General features: G+C 34.7%; 1 protein-coding gene across 1 annotated transcript in view; it reads right to left on the reverse strand.

Moving 5' to 3' along the window:
* The window catches only part of LOC115440753 (protein eva-1), a 98,332-nt gene extending 86,836 nt beyond the window's left edge, over positions 1-11,496 (reverse strand). Inside the window, exon 1 of the mRNA XM_030165191.2 lies at positions 11,264-11,496. The gene's annotated coding sequence lies outside the window, so the exon portion shown is untranslated. The remainder of the gene's footprint in view (positions 1-11,263) is intronic.
* Between the last annotated feature and the right edge of the window lie 12,952 nt (positions 11,497-24,448).

Here is a 24,448-nt window from a genome sequence, read left to right on the forward strand (position 1 = left end):
GTCAGAATGAATTTAGAAATGTGCAACCACAGTAATACGGTGTTTGTGTAAACTAAGCACCAAATGTAGATGAAGAAATTCATAGTTACAATTTATGCACTTTAGGTAGGTAGACAAAAAAAAAATATTGACAAAAATAAAATAAATGTTGTTTGGTTTATTTCAGTGCAGGAAAAAAAGCATTTGTAGATTCTTTAAAAATTGCAGACGCTTTGAAGTTGTAAATACATATTAGGTTCATCTATTTTATGTTCACTGTATGTTGTGTGAAGTAAAGTTAATGGCTTTAATTTTATTTTCATGAAGAAAAAATAATGTTGAAGACAAAACTGTTTAGGCAATTTGAAGCTTTGAATTTGTTTAGCGACTTATGTGGCCGACTGTACATAGTATTGCTGGAAACCCTAGGGCATGCGGCTCTATTCCCACTTCGCGCGATGCTTTGTACACGTTATTAGATTCGACAAACATGAGTTACCCAGGATTGGATTTATGCTTAATGTGATGCTTAGAATGGATTGCGGTTGGAGTAAATATAAGTCTATCTATAGATTTATTTATTAAATTTATATAAGTGTAATAAAAGTAAAGTGTAATAGTGTTTCTGTTTTAGTGTATAAAAAAATGATCGTCCTGTTTCTGTATCCAAATCCATAAAAAAAATAATTGTTTATTTATCGACTTTCAAAAAGGAGAAGGCTCTCAATTCGACAATATTTTTTGTAACAATCCTTCATGCCCTTTACCCTATTAACATGTTCACTGCGGAACAGGCCTATATCGGCCTGCCGCGGTACTTCAGCTGGTGCGGACGAAGAAAACTATGTCTCTCTCACTAGTGCAGAACGATTCCCCCTTCAAAACATTACGTAGGCCCTTTTCGGCCTACCACGCACCGACTGGTAAATACATCCGCTCAGTGCGGCAGTAGGCATATTTCGGCCCGCCCTTCCCAACAGGCCTCCGGCGACCCGATGCCTGTTAGTGTTAAATATTGTAAACACAAGGTATATGTATCCCTTAATCGACGTCAAAGCGTCATTTATCATTCTCTTTCCGTTAATTACGGGTTTTGGTAACTCCTGTGAAAATTACATAATATGACACCATTGTAATCAGACTAACACTAAGCAGTAGGGAAGCGGTCCCGGCACTCGGACAGTATCTACATAAAACAGAGCTGGTATTACTTCGCGCACCACCAAGTACCTTAATACATGTACCATCGTATGCAACGTGTTCCCAGTGCCAATAAAAAGCGGACGCTAACTTATCATGAATTGCATGAAATTTGCCGTGTAAATTCACCGTACTAATTCAAAACACTAATTTATACTGTTACTAGTTTCTACCAGCAAACGTTTCATTCGTATAACATTGAATAATTTTGCACGCAAGTTAGTTTTAGATTTTCCTTATAGTTAATTCTAAATAGAAAGCTCGGAGTTGGTTGGAATGTACGAAGTTTATTAGGTATATATTTATTGTTGTGTAGGAAATAGGAATGATGTGGACTCGACTCAAGACTGGTCGGGTTTGCTATTTTCCACGACGATTGCTATTACGTGGACTTTGAGGTCTTATTCTCTATGTTAATATAAACTCGTAACTCTGGGGTGTTACGTTATCTTTGTGAAATTTATGTGGAATAGTATTCTTTATGGCAATGCGGAGTTTTTGGCCGCGCCCGCCGCGGTAAAGAACCGGCTGTTTTCGCTAAGAACCCACGAAGCGGTATTTACCACCGGTTGCGAGCCCGCAATTCCTATAGAATGCAAATATAAATATCAAAAATAAATGCACATTTTACAACGCGTTTTACGCCCGCGGCGGACGCGGTTGTACGCGATACCGCACCTGTGGCGGACGCGAGTAAATACCGCTTCATAAGTTCTTAGCGTTACGCGCTTCGTACCCACTGTCAAAATAATAAGAGTCAGAGATAGTAAGAGCAGGTTTGTGAAAAGGAGCTATACTTAGCATGTTATTTAAACTAAAATATGATAATATAATTAAAATTCTGATACTCAACTAATCATTAATATAATGTCTTACGCACGTCATATTATTATAAACAAAAATAATACACCATATACTTAAATGATTACAGAGTTATCATTATACCTACAGCGCGATTCCAAACCGCTTTTATGAACGACTATGTCATTAAAATTCAGCGTTGTAGAGCCCTATTACTTTACACAAAGATTCTAGGTACATTCACAATTAACAAAACTAAAAGTGTGTTATATTATTCCTTCATAATTTAATTTCGTCTGTTTCATTTCATATTAAACTTCAGACGGTTATTAATATAATCACTGCTAGCAAAATACTCGCTTAATGCTACATAATGAAACGGAAAATCCGCTGCACACGATTATATCATGCGACTAGACTGCAACCGCGGTTTCGCCTACGTGAAAAGCCTGTCCCACTACAACAGTCGCTAAATCAATATAATGGTACATGGCGCCATATATACGACGCCAGCCCTATCTATCAAAAAAAATAATCAAATATGTCCCATGGTAACAAATAACAAGAATAAACAGTAGCCTATATCTTAGACTATGACATGATCCATTCGAGTGCCAAATTTCATTCGAATCCGTTCAGCGCTTACTGCATTTACTTCTTACTGATAAGTATTTATTTCTACTGGTTCTGGCCAGGGTTACTGCCACTACTGGGAGATACCGAAAAAAAACTCGATTATGCAGTGACTCAACGTTAAATGGAGATAGAGCGTAAAAAGATGTATTATTGACAACGCTAAAACGGTGTTGCCAGTTATGGCACATATATATCACACTAAAGATATCTAAAAATACTCAAAAACATTCGCACGTATAATATTAAGTCAGATATGAAGTAAAGAAGATTCCGATTCCCCAAAAACCTTTCGGGGATACAGTCGAAATCTGATATACAACGAAAATACACGCCATATAAACACCCACTGATATAAGAATGCGTTTACCCGAATTTCGCAAACATTTTTTCCCTACGTTGACTTGACAGGGGGCGACCGTGCCATATCGGACACAAATCCAATACCGGAAAAAACTTACTTTCCTATACGAAAAACTCAACCTTATTTACATAATAATACCGGATAGTGTTGTGATTTCCACGTCGAAACTTCTGACAGAAAATGAAAGATAATTCAGACCACCCAGTGTGACCATAAATAGCAGTGGAAAATAAAAGATTACGTGCATCTGTCAAATGTGTCACTTCTAATTACAAGTGGTGTTAGAAATGACTCAAGTCGTTGCAAGCAAATAACGGTATTCGTACTAAAAATATAGAAGTGGGCGCGCACGGACGATTAAAATGACGCGCTGTCAAATAGCTGCCTCCTACTGCAGTTTGCATATAAAATTGGAGGCGGCTATCCACATACCGCTGTTTAAATCGTCCTTATGCGCTTACTCTTAGATATAATGTTAAATCTCTTTAAATTACTAGGCCTGTCAATATTTCGCTGTACATCCATACCACGAATTATGCAATGACTAAGGGCTGTAGATGGTTGTCCTGTCATATAACTGTCAAATTCGAAAGCCTATGCATATTTAATTTCTTTCTAATGTTAGGAAGCGATTACCGTCTTAGGAGTCGCAGGGAGCGAAAAAAACTTTAAAATAACTCAAAACTGGCACGCAGAGTTACTAACGCAATGAAACTCTATAATGAAAGTAACTATTAGCGAATAATGCTCCTAGGCAGTAAAAAAAGTGGAAGTAACTACCCAGACGGGCTCACATACGTACCAAGTTAATTGAAGTTGTAATAAATATTTTTCCTATTTTCTGAATGAGTAAAATATGTCGAAGATAAAATTATATTTATGCCACTCTTGTATGTAAGTCTCTTACATATTATACTGTCCTTGTTTCTGTGTTCATTCACACTCATTAGTGAGTCGTCAAATATTACGACGGTTGGTAGAATTTTGTTTAATATTCATGATCTACTCGATATATCCTATACGTTTTATACTTTGAACTAGCGTATAGGTCCGCTAAGGAATGTGTATTTAGAAATTACAGTAACTTAATAAATGCACCACCACACATTTTCAGAAAATAAATTATAATATTATACTGTCCCTTTTCCCTATCCAAAGAAGCTCTCGTTTAAAAAGGTGTACCTTGAAAGTGTGTACCTTGAAAGTATCCTGCCCAGAAATGATACATATATGGCCACCTTCTTAGATTCTTATACTAGGGGACAAAGTTATTATTATTTACTGGGGACATCATGCTTATACTGAATGGAAGAAACCAATGTCACATTACTACCCGAGAATCAAACCTGGAGCTCAGCACGGCAGTCATACCATGTAAGCAAAACGCCACCAAACCAACCTCATGTGTAGGTTTCCGAAAATATTTTCCTTTCCATAAATATTCTATCGTTGTTTACATTAAGCCGTCAATCCTATCTAAGCCTATTTAAAGGTTTAACCCTTTTATTCAATCACTCACGTAACCTAAAACGCTCGGTTTGCGACGAGTTTCGCTTTAACAACAATAGCGCATGTAGGCTATTACTGTATAATTATATCGCTTTAAATATAACTAATATATTAATATGTTGTTTTTAACTTCTAATATGTGCTTTACCTGATAATAAACAACATCAAAGCAAACTAGAATTATTAATTACAGAGTACATTAAATTGCATAGAAATAAAATTATTTATCGGATTTTATCACGATTTTTATGTTAATATCATTTTCTTAAATTTTAGAAATGTTGTATAACTGACAAAAGGTAGATAGATATTAAAATTATTAATTATATTACTATTTTCACATTTAATCGCGGTTTTTATATTTTAAAATAGTTTAATTATAATGTCTAACATTAGCGTAAAGAAATGAAATCATTATAGGTAGGTTTTATAATAATTTTTCGAATGACCTACACTTCAATCTGGCCTTTGACCATGAATGCTGCAGTCTTCAAAACGTCGGTAGAAATATATATTTAAAAAAAGCGATAAAATCCGCAAAACTAGTAGTATACATCTAAGATTTGTGTAAATATATGTATAAGAAACCATTATGCTGCAAATTGCATTTTTTCTATCCTGTGACATTAGGTGACAGACTCTATTCAAATAATTAGCGCGGATTTAATTTCCTTCAAACCGGAATACAATGATGTTCATACTGAAAGATGTGAGCAGACAAAGCGATTGAACTTACATCAACGTATTCTTGTTCACGACTTCTTTTAAACCGACTTCAAAAAAAGGAGGAGGTTATCAATTCGAAGTGATTTTTTTTTTTGTATGTTTGTTACCTCAGAACTCGCTCATTTATGAACCGATTTGGAAAATTCTTTTTTTAATCGAAAGAATTTCTCTCCATATTGGTCCCATAAAAATTTTTTCGACATCGCTTCGGTAGTTTGGTTTTAAAATTAAAAAAACTAGAATAATTATGTCGTCCAAGAAAACGAAATCGCGAATTTAGCTTTCCTGTGACGTATTTAGTTATGTTTTTGCATTGAGTTTGGTTGACTGTACTTCTCACATACTTATACATATAGCATAACACCTTTTCCCCGTGTCAGGAGTACGCAGAGGCGTAACATTTCATCGCGATAGTCGTACTGTGTGTGAAACATATCAGTTGTGTTTTTGGGTTGGGTTTAATTGACTCTACTTCTTACATACATATATATATGTATATAGCATCACACCTTTTCCCCTTTTTAGGGGTAGGCAGAGATGTAACACCACAGCGCGATAGTTGTAGTATGATCGAAATATATCAGTTGTGTTTTTTTCGTTAGGTTTGCTTGAATCTACTTCTTACATATATATAGCATCACACCTTTTCCCCTTTTCAGGGGTAGGCAGAGGTGTAACACCACAGCGCGATAGTCGTATCGTGAGCGAAACACAACTATGCCATTGAGACGGTCTATTTTTTACTAACACAAAAAGCAAAAATAAAAATAATTTTAACAAAAAATTAAACGCCTTCAAAAACCAATCAAAACCAAAAAATAATTTCACATAACAGTTATATATTGGATACCAATTTTGGAGTCGGTGCCTAATTAAAATTGCTAGTTAAGCTACATAAATACATTAAGAAATATACGAAAACAATGTGCTGCTAGCGTACAAAGTCAGCAAGTCAGATCGTCACTGGAAATGAACGCACCGCCGCAGCACAGCAAATAGAAGCTATTAAGGAAATATTTAAATTTGTGAACTGTACACTACCCAAATTCTTCCCCTGTTACATATAGCTGGTCAAATGTGGGTATATTACACTCCCTGCCCCGAAAAAAGAGGAAAGAAAAAGATGAAACACCATACATGTGCTTGGTATTACACCTTTCACTGTGTATGTTTGTTAGTAGAAACGCGAATCTACTCCTTTTAATTCATTTGAAAGAAATGTAGCTCATAGATGGACTATGCAACAAATATAGCTATATTTAGTTATATTTAGTTAGCTAACTAGCAATTTTAATTAGGCACCGACTCCAAAATTGGTATCCAATATATAACTGTTATGTGAAATTATTTTTTTGGTTTTGAGTGGTTTTCGAAGGCGGTTTAATTTTTTGTTAAAATTATTTTTATCTATGTTAAATTCAGTCTCAATAGCTAGAACGACATTATATTAATAGAACGTCCATGAAGGTTTTTTTATCTAAGTTATGTAATCAAATGGGCGGGAAACGTTTTAAAATATCACCGCCCTCGTATTTTCATGACGACAAAGGAATTGTTGGGATATGGCAAGACTTTAGTGGTACAGAATTGCGAAGGATATCATCATCATCAGCCGTAGGACGTTCACTGTTGAACATGGGCGTACCCTGAAAGATTTCCAGATCGAACTATTGGGAGCGACCCGCATCTAGCGACCTCCTTCGACTTTTATTAGGTCGTCTAAAGAAGGATTAAATAGGATAGGTTGCGAAGGATATACAATATACAGATTGTGTATATATTTGTACTGACACAATATGTACAGACAGCAACAAAAGAAGCTGAACAAATTCAAAATTTCAAATAGACTTTGAACTTTTGTGCCCCTATCCATAATAGTTTTTTCTTCACTGAAATAATTTTCACAAGGTTTACTTTATTTTAGATAAATAAAAACGAATATTTCGATTGTAGTTAATCTGTAAAAGCGTTTTAAAGTTTTTAATTTATTTAGCTACTTATGTGACTGACTGACTATACATAGCATCGCGTCTTTTCCCCTTTTCAATTGTAATCAAAATACAATATATCTATGTGTAACAAATTTCCACACTCTAGGCTGATACCAAGAAATCCCAATACTTATCATGTCGGTCAATATCTGACGGATCCTGCCGATGTTAGGTTATTTGTATCCCCCCGGATAACGACCATCTTACTCAATGTACGAAACCAACCATAGTAGCCCGCGTACGTGTATTGCGGGTCGGGTTCTATGTATATCCGGTTTCAATCAGGCCGGCATAATTGTGCCCACGGTGAGGGATAATCAACTTTCAACAATCGAAACTCTATATGGATGCAGTGAGGCCACTTCGCAGTAACCGTATAAGAAATAAATGCAGTGTGCAAAGCTTTATCAATAAAACATACGGTATCAGCCTCTTTCCTTTTCAGAGGTAAGCAAAGAAAATAGTGTCGGGGGTGTAGTTATTTTGACTGCCTCGGTGGCGTAGTTGTATTGCATGTCCGGTACAATAGCGCTCTGAGGTCCTGGGTTCGAATCCCGGGTCGGGCAAAGTGATATTTGGGTTTTTCTGCTCAGTATCAGCCCGGAGACTGGAATTTGTGCCCGATATGGCGATAGGCTCGCCCCCTATAACATCATGGGACGGAACATACTTGGCGAAAAGTGGGTGCACTAGTTGCGCCTCTGCATACCCCTTCGGGGATAAATGCGTGATGTTATGTATGTATGTATGTGTAGTTATTTTGCGGTACGACTGCCTTCCCGAAGTCTTGGGTTTGATTCCCTGATGGGGTATAAAATATTGGAATTTAGTGCTGTGCTAGTCCGAGTCTGGAATTGTGCCTCAAAATGGCAATAGACTCGACCCGCTATTACGTGCTTAGCTGACGAAATGTGAACGTGGTACACTACTGCCTACCTTTAGGAAAGGATTCGCGTGATGCTATTTATGCATTTAAGTTTCTTATCTTATTAGGGTTCATCATCATCATCCACAACCTGTAGAGTCCCACTGCTGGGTATAGGCCTCTCTCACATCATGCCATCTTTTTCGGTCCCGAGCCAATCGCAACTAGGTTCGACGCGCGATTCTTACAATGTCGTCTACCTATCTTGCCGCTGGATGGCCCACGCTACGCTTGCCTTGTTTTGGCCACCACTCAGCGCTTTACTCCACCTGTCATCGCTGCGTCTAACAATATGGCCTGCTCAACTCCATTTGAGTTCCATAACGAATTGTCCGATATCTCGAACTTTTGTTCGTCGTCGGATAAGGGTTCCGATAACCGCATATTATGAGAATAACTACGGGTAGTGGATTTATGTAATCTAAACAATTTATTAGTGTCGCGAGATAATTAAGTTACAACTCTCGATCGGGGAAGTTATGGCAGAGTTTTCGAACGCAAAATATAATTTGGGATTGGGTTTGTGGATATTGGTTTATAGTCTATTAATGAAGGTTGTCCCTCGTGATAATATAAAGATGTGTTTGTTTTATATCTTAATAATACGATAAAAGCGAAAAAAAAATGTTTGGCTATGTGTTAGAAATAAATGCTGAAATTACTGAACGGATTTGGATAAAATTTGGCACACGGGTAGAACATATTCTGGATTAACACCACCGTACACAAGCTGTTAAAACCCGCCATAGTGGCCCACATGTATCGCGTTCCGGGATCAGCCTGTGTATATCCGGTTCCAAAAGACATACTTGTATCGACTGCCGAGGAGTAATCATCTCTCGTAAGTCGACATGTTATTTGAACCAATTCCACTTACTAAGTGCAGTGAGGTCACTTCTTCGTGTAAGTATAAAAAAAAACACCTAATTTTTGAAAACTTAAAACTCTTTTCATTCTAACTACTAGTAATATGTCACATGCAAGGAGGTAAGTACTATCATTACGTCTATTTATGCCAAGCAGCACAATAAACCCTAACGTATTGTATAGTCTGTTCAGAAAGCGTACCCTCGTGGCGAAAAAGTGAACTAACTTTACAATTTTTACATGGCAACACTTCCCCGTCATCTGGTAAATGTTAAACTCATGTATCATATTGCTTTGTTATTCAATGATCTTACGTGATGTTTTGAGTGCTTTTTGTCTAGAAACATAGCGAAACTAAACAAAAAAGATAATTAAGCACAGTAGCGACCTCAAATCCCAGGACGGTTCTCTTTCTGAACAGACTATAATGTCTTGTATTCGGCATGGAGCGAAGTGGAACACCATAGAGTGCTTTGAATTGTGTCTTATTGTTCATAGACATCATATCGCTCACCAGGCGAGTTGTCGTCATCATTCAGTTTCATATTTAGTTAAAATAACTTGTTTAATTTTGATATTAAAAATTCTACACCCCCGCAATCTAGATTCTAGATAAGAATCGTCTGACAGTTTTATTCACGTCAGTCGTCGAACCTTTTTGGAATATTTTTATCTGGTACTAAACTGATAACGTAGGACATGTTACAACTCCTACCTACCCTTTTCATTACTTTGTATTCCTATTCACGTAAAATCCACTTGAGATGGAAAGTATTAAAACGTTCCGCATTACCTTTGTATTGTATCGTAAAAAAAATTAGGTAATATTTCGAAAGATAACCTCGAACATCTAAATTCGTGAAGTTCACTACTTATATATAATATTAGCATAGGAAGTTATTGATAGTTTAAATTAGTAGCACTATTAATCGCTGAGGACGTCTAAGTTTTCCTTTACGTCACGCAACTATTTTATAGAATGTACTAACTACGATGTCTTAAAGTTATAATTCTTTTTTTTTGTATTTTTATAATAATATATCTACAGAAATATGAGATATGAATTAAATATTTAGCATGTTCATTGTAATTTTCACTATTAACCTATCGCGGTCATGTTGTTTCAATAAATTGACGTTGCATCACTACATCGGCTAGCCCGGCACGCAATTACCATATTATTACAGCTTTATATTTTCATAAATTGTCTTAACATAACAATATTTAAAAAAAAATATGACTTATTGACTGTCTACTCCATTTTTATAGTCGGTTTTAATAACGTTAGTGATGACAGATGTAAATAGTCTTCCAATACTGTAAAAGGCTGATGTAAATTGGCCGTAAGACTAAACGTAGTCTACCGCGGGACGTGAATTCCTGCCGGGCCATTAGTATTTGTCACTTGGAACTGTCTCGTAAATAAATTAACCAAAGATAAATGCGATTCGCCTTTCAACCAAATTGATATTACGTAGACACTCAAAATTCGAAAAAGCTAAAGTTCCACGCATACGCATGAGTTTAATTAACATACAGAAATCTTTGAAGTTCGACCCTCCGGTTAAAAATAAGTAAATTTTATACAAATAATTATAATTTTATTAATTCATTAATATAATTGAATTTGAATTCGGAATTATGCGTAACTGCTATTATTTCCGAAATTAATGCACTATTCATAATAAAACGCTTAAAAAAGATGTATATTCTTATAAATAATGCGTATTTTATTCATTTTTAGTTTCAGTATCCGAATAATTATAATTGCATATCTAATATGCAATTATAATTTAGGTTCCTAAGAACCTAAATTCCAAATATTATAATTAAAATAAGATGTATATAATCGTATATATCTAGTGTTTTTTATTAGGCGATTTTAAACAGCACGACAATTTACATAGTTTCAATATATTCAATGAAGATAACATATTAAATTAGCTCTATCAATTTGTGTTCAATAAAAATGATTTTAATTAAGTCTATGTAGTTAATATCATACATCCAATGCACGTAAAAGTAGCGTTGGTACTTACTCGTTATAAAATTATTGCAAAATAATTAAATAAAAATGTAAATATAACAAACCAATAATTTATTAAATATTTATATTTGTAATAATTATTGTCAAGAAAATGTAAGATTAAATAAAACACTTAGTGCTATAATTAATGGTACCGTAATAAATATAATTTTAATAGTATTGCTATTACCCGCGTATAATTCACCTTAACGTCTAAATTATAAGGAAAATAATAAACGCACCTGCTAAATCCGACGCGAAACGAAAGTTTCACGAAGAAAATCCAGCCACATCCGTTTCAATTAACCGGTGGGGAAATGCGAAAATTCACGTCACTCAAAGACACCTTAACAAATCGTCAACACAATTGAAATCGCTCGGATGGGAGCACGAACGTCACAAAGTTTCAGTACACATGTCGTATTCGCGCGAACACGAAAGCTCGCGACACACTGCTGTCTCGTGCGGCGGCGCTCGGTCGACTGGCCTGTTCGGAGATGTCGAGACGCCCGCCCAAACTGCGCAGCGGCGCTCCAGAGTTTTATGACGTTTTAATATCGGTTCCCTTCTGTATCGATAAGCTATTTATGTTTACCATTAAGTATTAGATGTGATTTGTTTTAGCGCGCATTTTAATGATCAAAGTCGTTATGTAAGATATAAAGTAATATCTTAAGAATAAAGGTTCACGTTTTGTAAAATAAATTTAAAAATGATTGCATTAAATTCACTTTAATGTAGAAATTGTAGAGCCATTTTAAAGCCAGTGTTGTCTATCTATATAACAATGTATAACGCGAATGCGCTGGCTCAACGTTATCATAATGAACTGAATGAACTCACCGTTATTGAGTTTCCTACAGTCAGTTGAGATATGCTGAAATACAAATTATTCCCTCTACAATCTTCTATCTTTTCTTGAAGTTGACAATGATTCTACTGGCTTTGTGTTCGTTTATAAGCGACGATAATCACTTCCTATCAGTTTACCCAATATGACAATAGTCTTGTTCCATATTACATAACTTAAAAGACAAAGCATGATTAAAAACTGGTTGTAACAAAGTGAGGCCTCTTAATCCTTTCGGGGAAAAGTGTGTTCATTATGCTCGTTTGATGAATTCCTGAAAAATTATATTAATCCATATTAACCTTATTCAACAGCTTATTTTTTAATATATATATGTACGGATATGGCAAAGTGATACTGCACCTGTCGGTTAGTGGAGTGGGGTCCAATAGAATGTCGACTGACGAGAGATGATTACCCCTCGGCAGTCGACACAATTATGCCGGCCTGTTGGAACCGAATATACACAGGCTAATCCCGGAACGCGATACACTTACGTGGGCCACTATGGCGGGTTTTAACACCTTGTGTACGGTGGTTGCTATCCGAGCCGATATAAAATATATCTTACCATACAAGTTAATGTAGAATACAATTTTTTTTTCAGAATAATATCAAAATTCGTGCCCGCGTAAAGTCAACTGTAATCGATCTTTAAACTTAGTAAAGTATCGCAGTCAATCATCAACCAAAAAGCCTCCAAGTGATATATTTAAATAACTATGCGTTTGCTATTATATTTGGTGTACTGTGATTTACTCATAGTGATTCCTTTTTTTTGTTGCCTTAGTAGACAAACGAGCGAGCGGTCCGCCCTATGTTAAGCAAACAGCCCCGGATCTAGTGGGGGGAGGGGGGTTGGTAAGCCAGAGCCCGTGTCCCGGACGGCGGACTTGGCTGACGCATAGACAACTCATCATTAACGCAACTATGACTACTGAGACGTTCAGTACATGAAACACATACATTATTTCCCGCGGGGCGCGAAATGACGATGATGATGATGAGAAACGTAAAAATATAAGTGGTCGGGGGCGGCAATATCCAGATTTTGCCCCGCCTAAAAAAATTCAAGATCCGGGACTGTAAGCAGCATCCGCCGCCCATGGACTAAAGCAATGCCAGAGGCACAGTCAAGCCGTTGTCTACCAAGAAAACCTATACTTATCCTACCTACTTATCCTTATGTTTACAGAAATGTTAGAGGTGGAAGTAATACTAGTTTTTGGATTTTATCGCGTAAGTCGTCTGAAAAGTCAAAGTTACATCTTACGTATTTCAATTACCTATACAAATGTTTTAAAAATTTGCTAACGACGGTTCGTTCTATGCTGTTTTCTATTAGGAATAAATAAATGTAAAGCTTAATTCAATAAACTTGTTGGCATCATAATATTAGTAAGTAAGTTGTGGTCGCTTTCCTTGATTTATGTATACATCCTTTCTTGGGGGGTGGAAAGGACATTAAATATATATTGATGATTTCTATGAACAAATTACGTTTTAAATTTACTGCCGACGATTTGTAATTAGCATAGGATTATTTTGTGTTTAACCTCTACTGATGTTATTTGTTTGTAAATCTTCCAAAAATAAATGAATAAATTTTAATACGTGTCCAAATATCAATATCGATGTACAAAATATGATATTTTGTATTACTAGGAAACATATTATTCTATTAAAACATATTATATCGAACTTGCCTTTCTTTGTTTCCGAGAGCCACTATAGCGAGCAATGTTTCAATTTGTTAATAAATATATACACAAAAACATAAATATGAATTCAACCCGTTGTAATAAATTATTAACATAAAAATATTTATAAAGATACCTTTCAGCGGATAAATCATTATTTAATGGGAATATCATTTTTGTTCGGTTAAGCAAGAAACATTTGTTGCGATGAACAAAAATAGATTCCAAAAGTGAGTGGTTGCGGGCTTCCCTCATTCACCCTCTCGTGAAAGAATATTCTGGTAAGCAGTTATTTAATAGAACACAAAAATAGAACATTGTCCTTGATGGAAAGAAATTTTGTGTAATTGGCGAGACGAAGGGGGCCTTCGATACCCACAGATAAACACCCACATATCTAAAGAAACCTGTGCTATTTCAGACATTTTTCTACGTTATCTATTTATAAGGAAAACTTTAAGAATATCGATAGTTCTATATGCCAAGAAAATCTTTATATCAATTCAGCGAAAAGATGTCTTCGATTAAAAAAATCCTAAGTTATAAATAAAGAAATGGATTCGTTGGTTTTCTTTATTTAGCGCTATAGACTTCCTGCAGATCTGTTTGTATCAAAGGTCTTGCAGAAGTGTATATTGTGAAACGTTTAAAACAAATCCAAAGATTCGAACCCAGGTTATCGTAATAGTTCGATAGACTTAGCCCTCCCGAACGAGCTAAAATTGATTCTTAGTTACTTAATTTTGTATCTACTCGCAGAGTAAAAGATTACTCCTCATCAGTGGCGAAGAGTGATTTTTTTCAAAAGGTTACCCGAGGAAAAAAAATCCTAGCCATTTTAACAGAAAGAAAACAAAGGCACACGTAAATAAACCTAAAAGGGAAGCTGGTAGGAATCGGGTTATAGACGCTTCGCCACTGCTCCCCATTAATTTAGTATATCAAAAAAGAAAATAATGTTGTATTTCTAGTAATTACAGTGCTTATTTTATTTCGAACAAAGACAAATTTTCGTAATTTTGGTATTTATAAAAATATAAATGCTTAATTAACTATACCAAAGCCACAACGGTGAAGCAACAATCACAAAGATTGATTTTAATTTTAAAACAACTACCTTAATATACCATGTACCTAACTATCCGTAACCAAGATTTTTTATTAAATAAACCCTCAGAATAACAAAGAACTCTCTCCCATACATCATTAAACGATAAATCATCCCATTTAGTGGTTTTTCGTGTGCTTCCGACAGCGCCGGCCCGTTGTCCGACGTCGGATCGGTTCGCCTGTCTCGCGCAAACCTGGTAAGGTGTGCAGGTAAATGGGAGTAAGGAGGTTAGGTAGTGGAAATCGTTTTATTAGTTATTAAGACTGTTTATTATTGTAGGAATTAATGAGACAAAAATAATAATTAACGATGACAATAAACGTAGAAGATGAAATAAACAATAGTTTTATTGTTAATTGTAATTTTTTGATAAGTCGATCGTGAATAAAAATAATTGACTCTATATTCAAAATAATTTATTTTACCTAAATTATATAACTTAATGAAATATAATCTTCCCGTGACTTTGTGTAAACCATTCAAAATTATTTCAGAGTTGGCTTTTTTAGTTATGTACATTACGCTTTCCTTTTTTAATTTTGCCTCTAGCAATGAATGTCTATAAATGTTCGTAGTTATAAAGTAGCTCCTAATTATTATTATCATTTATACCCATCATAAGTGCAACTATGTTCGCCTACGTGACTATTTTTTTTGTTAATCCTTACTTTTACTCCAAGAGCCATTGTAATCATACCTTATATTAAAACAGGTCACTATTTCATTATTTCAAACACATTAATCCATTCCAAACTCCACTATAACTATCGGCAAGCACTCTTGTATATATGAAGTGTTTATTTTTCCACTTGCACATGATTATTGGCTCATCCACACCGGCCGTATCAAGTGTTTGTGGAATTAAAAAGCATTTCTGTGTCTATCGGATATTAATTTTCGCAATCACGTAATTAGGACATTAAAATTACGTTCGATTCCATTGTTCGAGGGCGCGTTGTTTACATTGTATTTCGTTTCTAGTGGGATGTGTTATAAACACATTATGGTAATGTGTTGTATTTTTAACTCTGTTAGGGTTACGCTGAGCGTTGTTTCATATTTTTTGGAATTCATGTTAGTTCTGAGTAGTCTCTATACACTATTTATAATAGATAAATATATTATTATTATTTTCAATACATTTTCAAAGAAATGACATATTTCGGCACGTGATGAAATCCCACGGATATTTTGTTTTACGACATAAATTTATTTTTTCATGTTTTTCTATGTTAAAATAAGTTTTGTTTCACGCAAAGTTTAGTCAATCAAGTAGATTAAAAAACCCAGAAATCCGTACATTTTATAGCTTAGTAATAATGCAAAAAGGACTAACACGAACATTCACAATTAACTTGCAATTAGTTTAGTACACGCAGGATATGTGACATGAATCTAAGCTACATAGAACAACAGCATAAACAACAATATTGTGTACAGCTAAAAGAACATTCAAGAACAATATTGTATACCAATCTATAATACACATGTTAGTACACTAGTCACAAATAAATCTAAGGTACAAAGAGAGCAATGTATATTCTCGTACGTGATAGAAATAATTTGACGAATTAATAAGCGTATGAAAGCAATAATATTGGCGCTGGACAGACCTATAAAAAGATCGCGTCTTTAAGCCTAGATAGGTGGCCTATGTTCATCAGTGGGCTTCCACAGGCTGATGCCGATGGTGATGAAGCTAACGATTACGACGATGGTGATGATAATGATGGCGATGACGCTATGATGATGATGATGATGGTGATGACGACGACGTGATGTTGATGATGATGATGACGACGGCACGATGATGGTGATGACGACGGCATGATGGTGGTGATGATGATGAGGACGACGGCATGTCGATAGTGATGACGGCATGATGAGGATTTTGTTGGGAGTAATGGTGGTAGATAAAGCGCAACTAGTGCACACAAATTTTGCCGAAGCATCCATCCCACAATATAATGGGGTGAGTCAATTGAAGGTTAGAGAATTGAATTAAGGCCTATTTTCGAATCAAAATCCTAGCACAATTTTCATTGACCTGGGTATCGAAACGGGGATGCAGAATCTTACCTATTTAAGTAAACTCTTAGACTTATGTGGCGAATAAATAAATATAAAATAATTGTGAACGAAGGCAATTAGTTACGCTCGTAATATCTCGAAATAACACGAGGTTCGTTATAAGAATCGTTTGGATTACATTTTTCAGAGAAATTGAATTCCCCTAAATAACATTATTAGATAATAGCTTCTGACTTCAATAATAATTAGTTTACAAAAGCAAACATAATATCGACCATTAAATCAGGAAGCTATATCTTTTAAATTGTCTTCGACCTAGATTAACGTGGAATGATGCAATATATCTCGCTCGGTGAGTAATACATTTGAGTAATAAAGCTTTGGTGTTCTAATGGACAAACCATTGGCCGGCCACTGCAACCGACGCTGTAATCTTTAGTAATCAAGTGCCTTATAAATTTAAAGGTTTATGTGTGTGTGTTTTAAGGATAAAACGAGCAAATTGCTTACTTGACGACGAGGAATATGGCTGTCTATATCTTACAGTCACAATATCAAAACTTGAATAGTTTCCAAACGACAATGTTCCTTAAATATAAGAAAGGATAATTAAATGGAGCTATATTTCTCGTCTCCATAAGACATAATAGTACCTAAGAATCGTCGCAATAAGGCATAATAGTCTCTAGTAATTACGCTTGCTATAATATTCTTCAATCTCACATTCTATGGTATTCATTAGGGGCTCTAAGTAACAGAAACTTACAAGGAAGTTGACGCCTCGAACGTCTAGACACGAAATTTCAGTTTCAACGCCAGGATCAAATCCGTTATATTTTTTCAAATCACAAATTTATTCTGTATGGTTTTCATAGGTTTCTACTAAGTACGTATTTGTTACCATATTGTCTGATGAATTATTTCTTCAAAAGGTTAAGGTATAGATAACTTTTTATGATAAACATAATATTATTAAGTATATCATCTGTTCTTTCGATTTCAAGGTCATTATTGTTATTACTGGGACTTAACACTTGTTGTCAGATACCGCAATACCCCATAACTGTAAATTTTGTTAATGTAAATTAATAGAAATGTCAAATTGTTACTATACTAAAAAGTTTAGCATAGTTCGTTGATACTTACGTTTAAACATTTTTAGTATAGTATCGAATTTGAAATCGATTGGCATTGGATTAAAACTATCTTAGTCTTCAAAACGTCAAGAGAATATTATGATATAAAAAAACGATAAAATCCGAAAAATAGTTTTATTTCAATGTCTAACAATCGCGTAAACATAAGTAATTATTGAGTTAGACATTTAGTTACGAAGCACTGCACTATCGCCGTGACATTATAATTATTTGTTATCAGGCAGTTTGTCAGTCTGTATGTTGCAATTCTCGATCCCGGTTTTATTTTCTAGCAAAATATTTGTCAAGTTTGTTATTCATTAACATTGCTTTGTTATTTAAACCTGGTCTTGCTACTCTTGTTGAAACGATAGAATACTTATCATCAAGTGTGCAACTTGCAGGTCTCGATGTTTAATTTACAACATAAAAAATTATATACATTTACATAATATTGTAATTAATAGAGATCAAATTTATCTAATTTTGTTAACAGACTCTTATATTTTTATACACATCAAAATTTCATTACTTCAATAGCGTTAGATTATTTCTGGCGTCTGAAATATTAGATTAATTTGTAGCGAAGTTTGCTAATTGAATTTTTATATCTAGTACCTACTTTGTTAGCACGATTATAATATTGCCGTCTGGTTTTTAGCTTCCAAGATAATATTTTACTTAAAAGGAGACTTCATACCTTTAAGTGAAATGTAACCTACACTTGTTAACAAAATAAATATTTTTTGTTTTGTTTTTTGGATCAGGAAAAAATGACAGTCTATTCACTTTCGTACAAATTCATTCGACGCTTTAACGTTAACAGCAAACATACAGCATCTTTTCAAACTTTCACATTTATAATATTAGAAGGATTTAGGACACCAACCCGCATTGCGCCAGCGACGTGAGCAATAGAAGGAACATCTCCTCGCATTAGGAACATAGCTAGGAAGACAGATCGATAGGAATGGAACTTCCAAGAGCTGATTCCTATTTTAACGCTAGACACTTTGTGTACGTCTATGGTAAAGTAGATGATAAAGGCAGCAATGATCACATACCACCTAAAAACCCATTTGACCATCAATAAAAAAAACCTAACAACTACAAAGCAATAGACATGTGTTAAGATACGAAATCGTTATCGGCAATCCAAACATGTGTACATATCGACTCAGTCCAAATCAACGTAATTAACTCAGTTAAATTAAAGACATGCAATAAACAACCGTAATAGTCCGAACATTAAAGGGTACGTCCATCGATCTCCGTCGCGGTTGATATCACTACGCTTACAGAATTTGTTGCCCGCACCGATAAGGTCCTGGATCGTAATGAAGCCAGTTCAACCGGAATGCGATAAGCGACATTTGGGAAAGGTTTATGTGTGCAATTGTTTTGTAAACATCTTATTCTTGCATGTGCAGTTTAAGGGGCGCTTGTTCCAAGATACTGATTTTTGTAAATCAAATCTGCAGTTTTATAGTCATATTTCTTTTTATTTTTAATCTTAAGGCATTTTGCCGCAAGCAAACAAAAATATCATGGCTTCATCCCGAAAGAGTAGACAGAGGGGAAACAAAATCTTCGCCATGTGTGTTACGTTCCATGATATGATATAAGGCATCAAGTAGCATATTTCTCGAGTGTAAATCATCACAGTGAATTATTAATTTCATGGGTTCCACATTTTTGACGATTTTATTTTATTTCAAAATATAGTTCGTGCCACTTTCACCGAGCGGGAGCTCTTACTTATATTTTTTCTAGATATTTTCTCAGAAATGTGTATCGAGGTTCTCTCTGGATATTATGCTCAAAGGAGGCCATGTTTCTCTTCTATAACTTAAATGTTCAGATCGTTTAATAAATAGATTTTGATAATTAATAAGATCTCGAAAGAGATATACTATTATTAATTAATTATAAATTGTGCCTAGATTTTTAGATACAATTATAAGTAACTAGAAATATAATTTAGGGACGATAATATAAAATAATTTAATAGGAGCTGTTATTAAAATTATCTACAGATAGATATTTATTATAAAGAGATAAAACTAGGTTCAGCTCGCGGCTCCGCCTGCGCCTAAAACTTGTTCCTAGATAAAAGTCTAGCTTTATATTTAAGCGGGATAGAGAGTAGTCTATGTCCTTCTTAGGGTCTCATACTATCTCCATACCACATTTCATTGAAATCCGTTGGGTAGTTTTTGAGTTTATTGGATTCAAACAGGCCGACATATACGGTGCAGGACTTTTTTTGGACTTTTAATAGGAACAATTCCGTTCGTACCTGATTTTTAGGAGCTTACTATTTCAATTATTTTAAATAACGATTCTAACACAAAAAATGCAGTGAAATAAGAAAGAAATACAACTGGTGTGTTTTACTTCGCTAACGACCTGAAGACCTATAGGTGCAGTGATAAAACTGTAGGAACAATTAGTCTTTGTTACTTCTTGTGTAAACAGACATTTGTTAACCATTCCGGTTTTGAAAAGGCCGGCATAATTGTGTCGATTGTTAAGAAATAATAATATAATTCTCGTCAATTTATACTCTAGATACCAATTCACTAGTCATCAGGTGCGATGAAGTCACTTTAGCCAGTTTAAAATAATAATAATATTGTCTGTAACTGTCCCACTGTTGGGCACGAGCCCCCTCTACTAATGAGTGGGATTAGGTCTTAGTCCATCACGCTGGCCTACTGCGGATTGGGAGACTTAACCTCAAAATTCCTATATAGAACTTCTCAGATATGCAGGTTTCCTCACAATGTTACCCTTCACTGTTAAAGTAATTGATAATTTACAAAGAATACACATATCATTTTAGAAAAGTCAGCGGTGTGTGCCCTTGGGATTGAACCTGCAGACAATCATTTCGGCAGTCGATTCTACACCCAACTAGGCTATGGCCGGTTTGTATAAAAAAATCTTTGTATATATAATAATTATTCATTATCGCATAATTACGTATAGAAAATTGTAATTATAAGAACTTTATATATTCTGATTATGTCTTTAACAATTTTATTATTCGCTTATCGGGAATCAATTCACTTGCGAATAATTCTAGAATACTACCGATTGATGTTATGTGTCATACATCAATAATTATTAAGAATTTAAGCAGGTCTTGATAACTGTAGGTCTTAATAAATGTTTTCCAATTCAGTTCCAACAGTCAGTTGTTTGTATTGCAATAATATCACTGGAACAGGTCTCCTATCTAAAATTAATTTATCTTTCAAAGTTTAAACCAGTTTTATATAACATTTACTAAAACACTCTTATTTACATGGAAGAGTATGAAACTTACAATAATGCCGATTGCAGACTAAGAGCTAAGCTAAATTACTTAGCTTAAGTAACGTCGCTTAGCCCACATTTAACATACACCTAGTGCGTAGCTTTGTTTGAATTAATTCCGGTTTGCACACTACAAAAATGTCTCAGTCATGCGAGTTAAGGTAAACTAGCTCAGCTTAATTTTGGGTGTGCAACCCTTACCCAAAACCCAGCATTATAATCTTCTTGCTGATTTAAAACATGACATCTAGATATTTATTTGTAAAGCTTATATCGCTTTTTGTTTGTTTGTGATAAGAATTATTTATCATGATGTCAATTTAGGTCTTTTTTAATGATCGATGCAAATTCCAATGTTTCATCCATAATAAATCAACCGTAATATATCAATTGTAAGAATGTCAAGAAAATCTTTGTTCTGGTTGGTCCATTTTCGCGATAGATTGACTTGATTGAGACGAAATGTAAACCACCATTTTCAATAAACAATCCCAGATTTTTAAAAAAGGGCAGGTAATCAGTAATCATCTTTAGAACTAGCATACTATGTTTACATACATACATACATAGTATCACGCCTTTATCCCATAGGGGTAGGCAGAGACTATAGATTGCCACTTTGCACGGTCCTGGCATACTTCTCGCGCTACTATGTTTACGTATATTATTTTGTTCTTTAACTGACAATTTTATATACCATTACTTTTTGTTGACTTTTCCTCTGCACTTATGAATATTTATGTCTTATCCCCAAAAAATATTTGATTTCTAGAAACTTCATTTATTTTACAGGTTTGAAAATATTTCCGTATAAATCGTTTTATATTTTCTAGAAAAAAGCTGTTCTACTTAGTAAAGAGTACATAATTAAACCCATAAATTTGTCCAGTGTCACACGGCTAATACACTTTCATGTAGGTTCCCCAAAAATGTCCCAAAAAGGCGGCTTCCATTATGCCGTTTTGACGACACATATAAATTTCAACGGAGTCTAGAAATGTCGACCCTCGTCCGCAAGGTGTCCCGGTAAGGAAGAGAAGTTTTTGCCAAACTCCAGGATGTTGGGTTTTTTTCAACATCTTTATATAATGATATACAATAAATATTGTATTATGGATCTTCAGGATTTATCTTTAGTTTATATATTTTTATATTTTACTAAATAGCTAAAGAGTGTTGGCGACGCAAATAATTTTGGTGAATTTAGTTTTGTTTTTTAATTATTTAAATTCCGATCCTTCGATATAATGTTTTTATATATTTACTTGTCAGTTGAGAGTTCTTCGTCGTATGTGAATAAATATTTTTCTTATAACGCCTGTTTATAATGTTACTGGTTGAGTACTGGCTCATCGTCAACAAGATTTAAATCGTTCACTCGTACTACACCAGAATATATTTATGTACGTGACGTTGTTTTGTCTATTTCTCAAGTAGTATTGTAAGATCATATTATTTGCGGTTCATATCTCACTGTGGCCGTAGTCTATGGAGACTAATTGCTCCTCGTCTGTTCGTTATCAGACTGGAAGTAAGTTATTCGATAGTAAAGGTTAAATTAAACTAAGATTTAAAGAATCAGACTGATATTTGAGGCTACCGTATTCATAATCATTTCTTAAGTTTACGCGAATGTTAGACATTGAAATTAAACTATTTTACGGACTCTATCGTGGTTTTAATATTTTAGTTTTCTCCCGACGTTTCGAAGACTTTGCAGCCTTCAATTTGCTCTTACCTACTAAGCCTACTCCACTACAAAAAGCCATTTATCCTACCTAAGACATAACTCCTGAACATAAATTTAGTTCCACTTAGTCACAAACTTATTCTGAAGTTCCGTAATGCAAACTCACCGAAAACATTTTGTATGCTTTGTTTTTTCACATTCCGTAAACCAATTACGTTTAATCCTCTAATTCGTAGTATCGGGTTTTCTGGCATGGACCGCTCTTAAGCCAAGGGATTAACGATCACTATTTTTATCATTAAATTTATATGCTTCTTCAGAAGACTTGATGGAGTAAGCCGCTATATAATATAAATCAAGTATTTCTGGTCTATTTGCTTTCAATCTTTTACAGTTTTATCGTGTAATCAAGTTTTACGTTTAGTGGTTGAACCTTGAGTCCCTCAATGCTTCGGAGAGCACATTTAGCTATCTATGGCTATTGCTTAATGCGTATCTTTAGGAGTTGAAGCTCAGTGTGAACTGAAAATTTCGTTGTATTTATTATATCAAAGTAATTTTCATCAAAGATTTAAAAACCTACCAAAGATGGTTTAAGCATCAGAATATTTGTATCGTTAATGCAATCATACAAGAATTATCATAATAATATTTTCTCAATAATATTAATTTTATTACTAAGGCCATCTTATTAATGCAGTGTGGAGTTTGAAGTAGACAGAGCACTCGTGTGAAAAATCTAAGGACGGTCTGCTTAAAGCATACACTATAATGTATCGATTCGATTATATTTTTTTGTTTTTTTATTGCTTTGAATGACGAGACAAGCTTGCCGTTCGCCTTATGGTTAGCGATACGACCGCCCATAAATAATAGAAACACCATCCAACACATTAAATTAAAACGTATTGTTTGGTATTCCAATACGCTCGCGATCCTGAGACATGAGATGTTAAGTCTTATTATGCCCAAGTAGTAACACTGGCTACAATGTCTTTCAAACCGGAACACAATAATGACTACATACTGCTGCTTGTTGGCAGAAATAAACATTGCGCTGGTACCTACCCAGGTGGCCACTCACATATGAGAGTCCTATAGTGATACCACCAGTATCAAGTTTGATTTTTTTAAGTTACTTCTGACTAGTTCCTGAGGACCTTTCATTTGAAGAGACATTTTTTGCCAACTGTTAGAAATGGGCTGTTAATGGATTTAGTAAGTTTTTAATTTTCTACAATGTTGCTATTAATATTATTAAAACTTACGCGAGACATATTAAATTAGTCAAAAACAACACGGTTTTACTCACGTATACAAAAAGTAGTCGGAATCGCCGACCAGTTTCGACCTATTAAGTAGGTCATCCTCAGGGGCGAGTGCTAAGAGGACGTCGCGTCGCGGAGGCCTCTCGATCACTAAGGATGACCTACTTAATAGGTCGAAACTGGTCGGCGATTTCGACTACTTTTTGTATACGTGAGTAAAACCGTGTTGTTTTTGACTAATGTTGCTATTATTATTTACGTTATAGAATATTCGGTTTTTTATCAATATCGTATGTGAAAGAAAAATGAAACATCAGTTT

This window comes from Manduca sexta, chromosome 12, assembly GCF_014839805.1.
Source record: "Manduca sexta isolate Smith_Timp_Sample1 chromosome 12, JHU_Msex_v1.0, whole genome shotgun sequence".
Lineage (NCBI taxonomy): Eukaryota > Metazoa > Arthropoda > Insecta > Lepidoptera > Sphingidae > Manduca > Manduca sexta.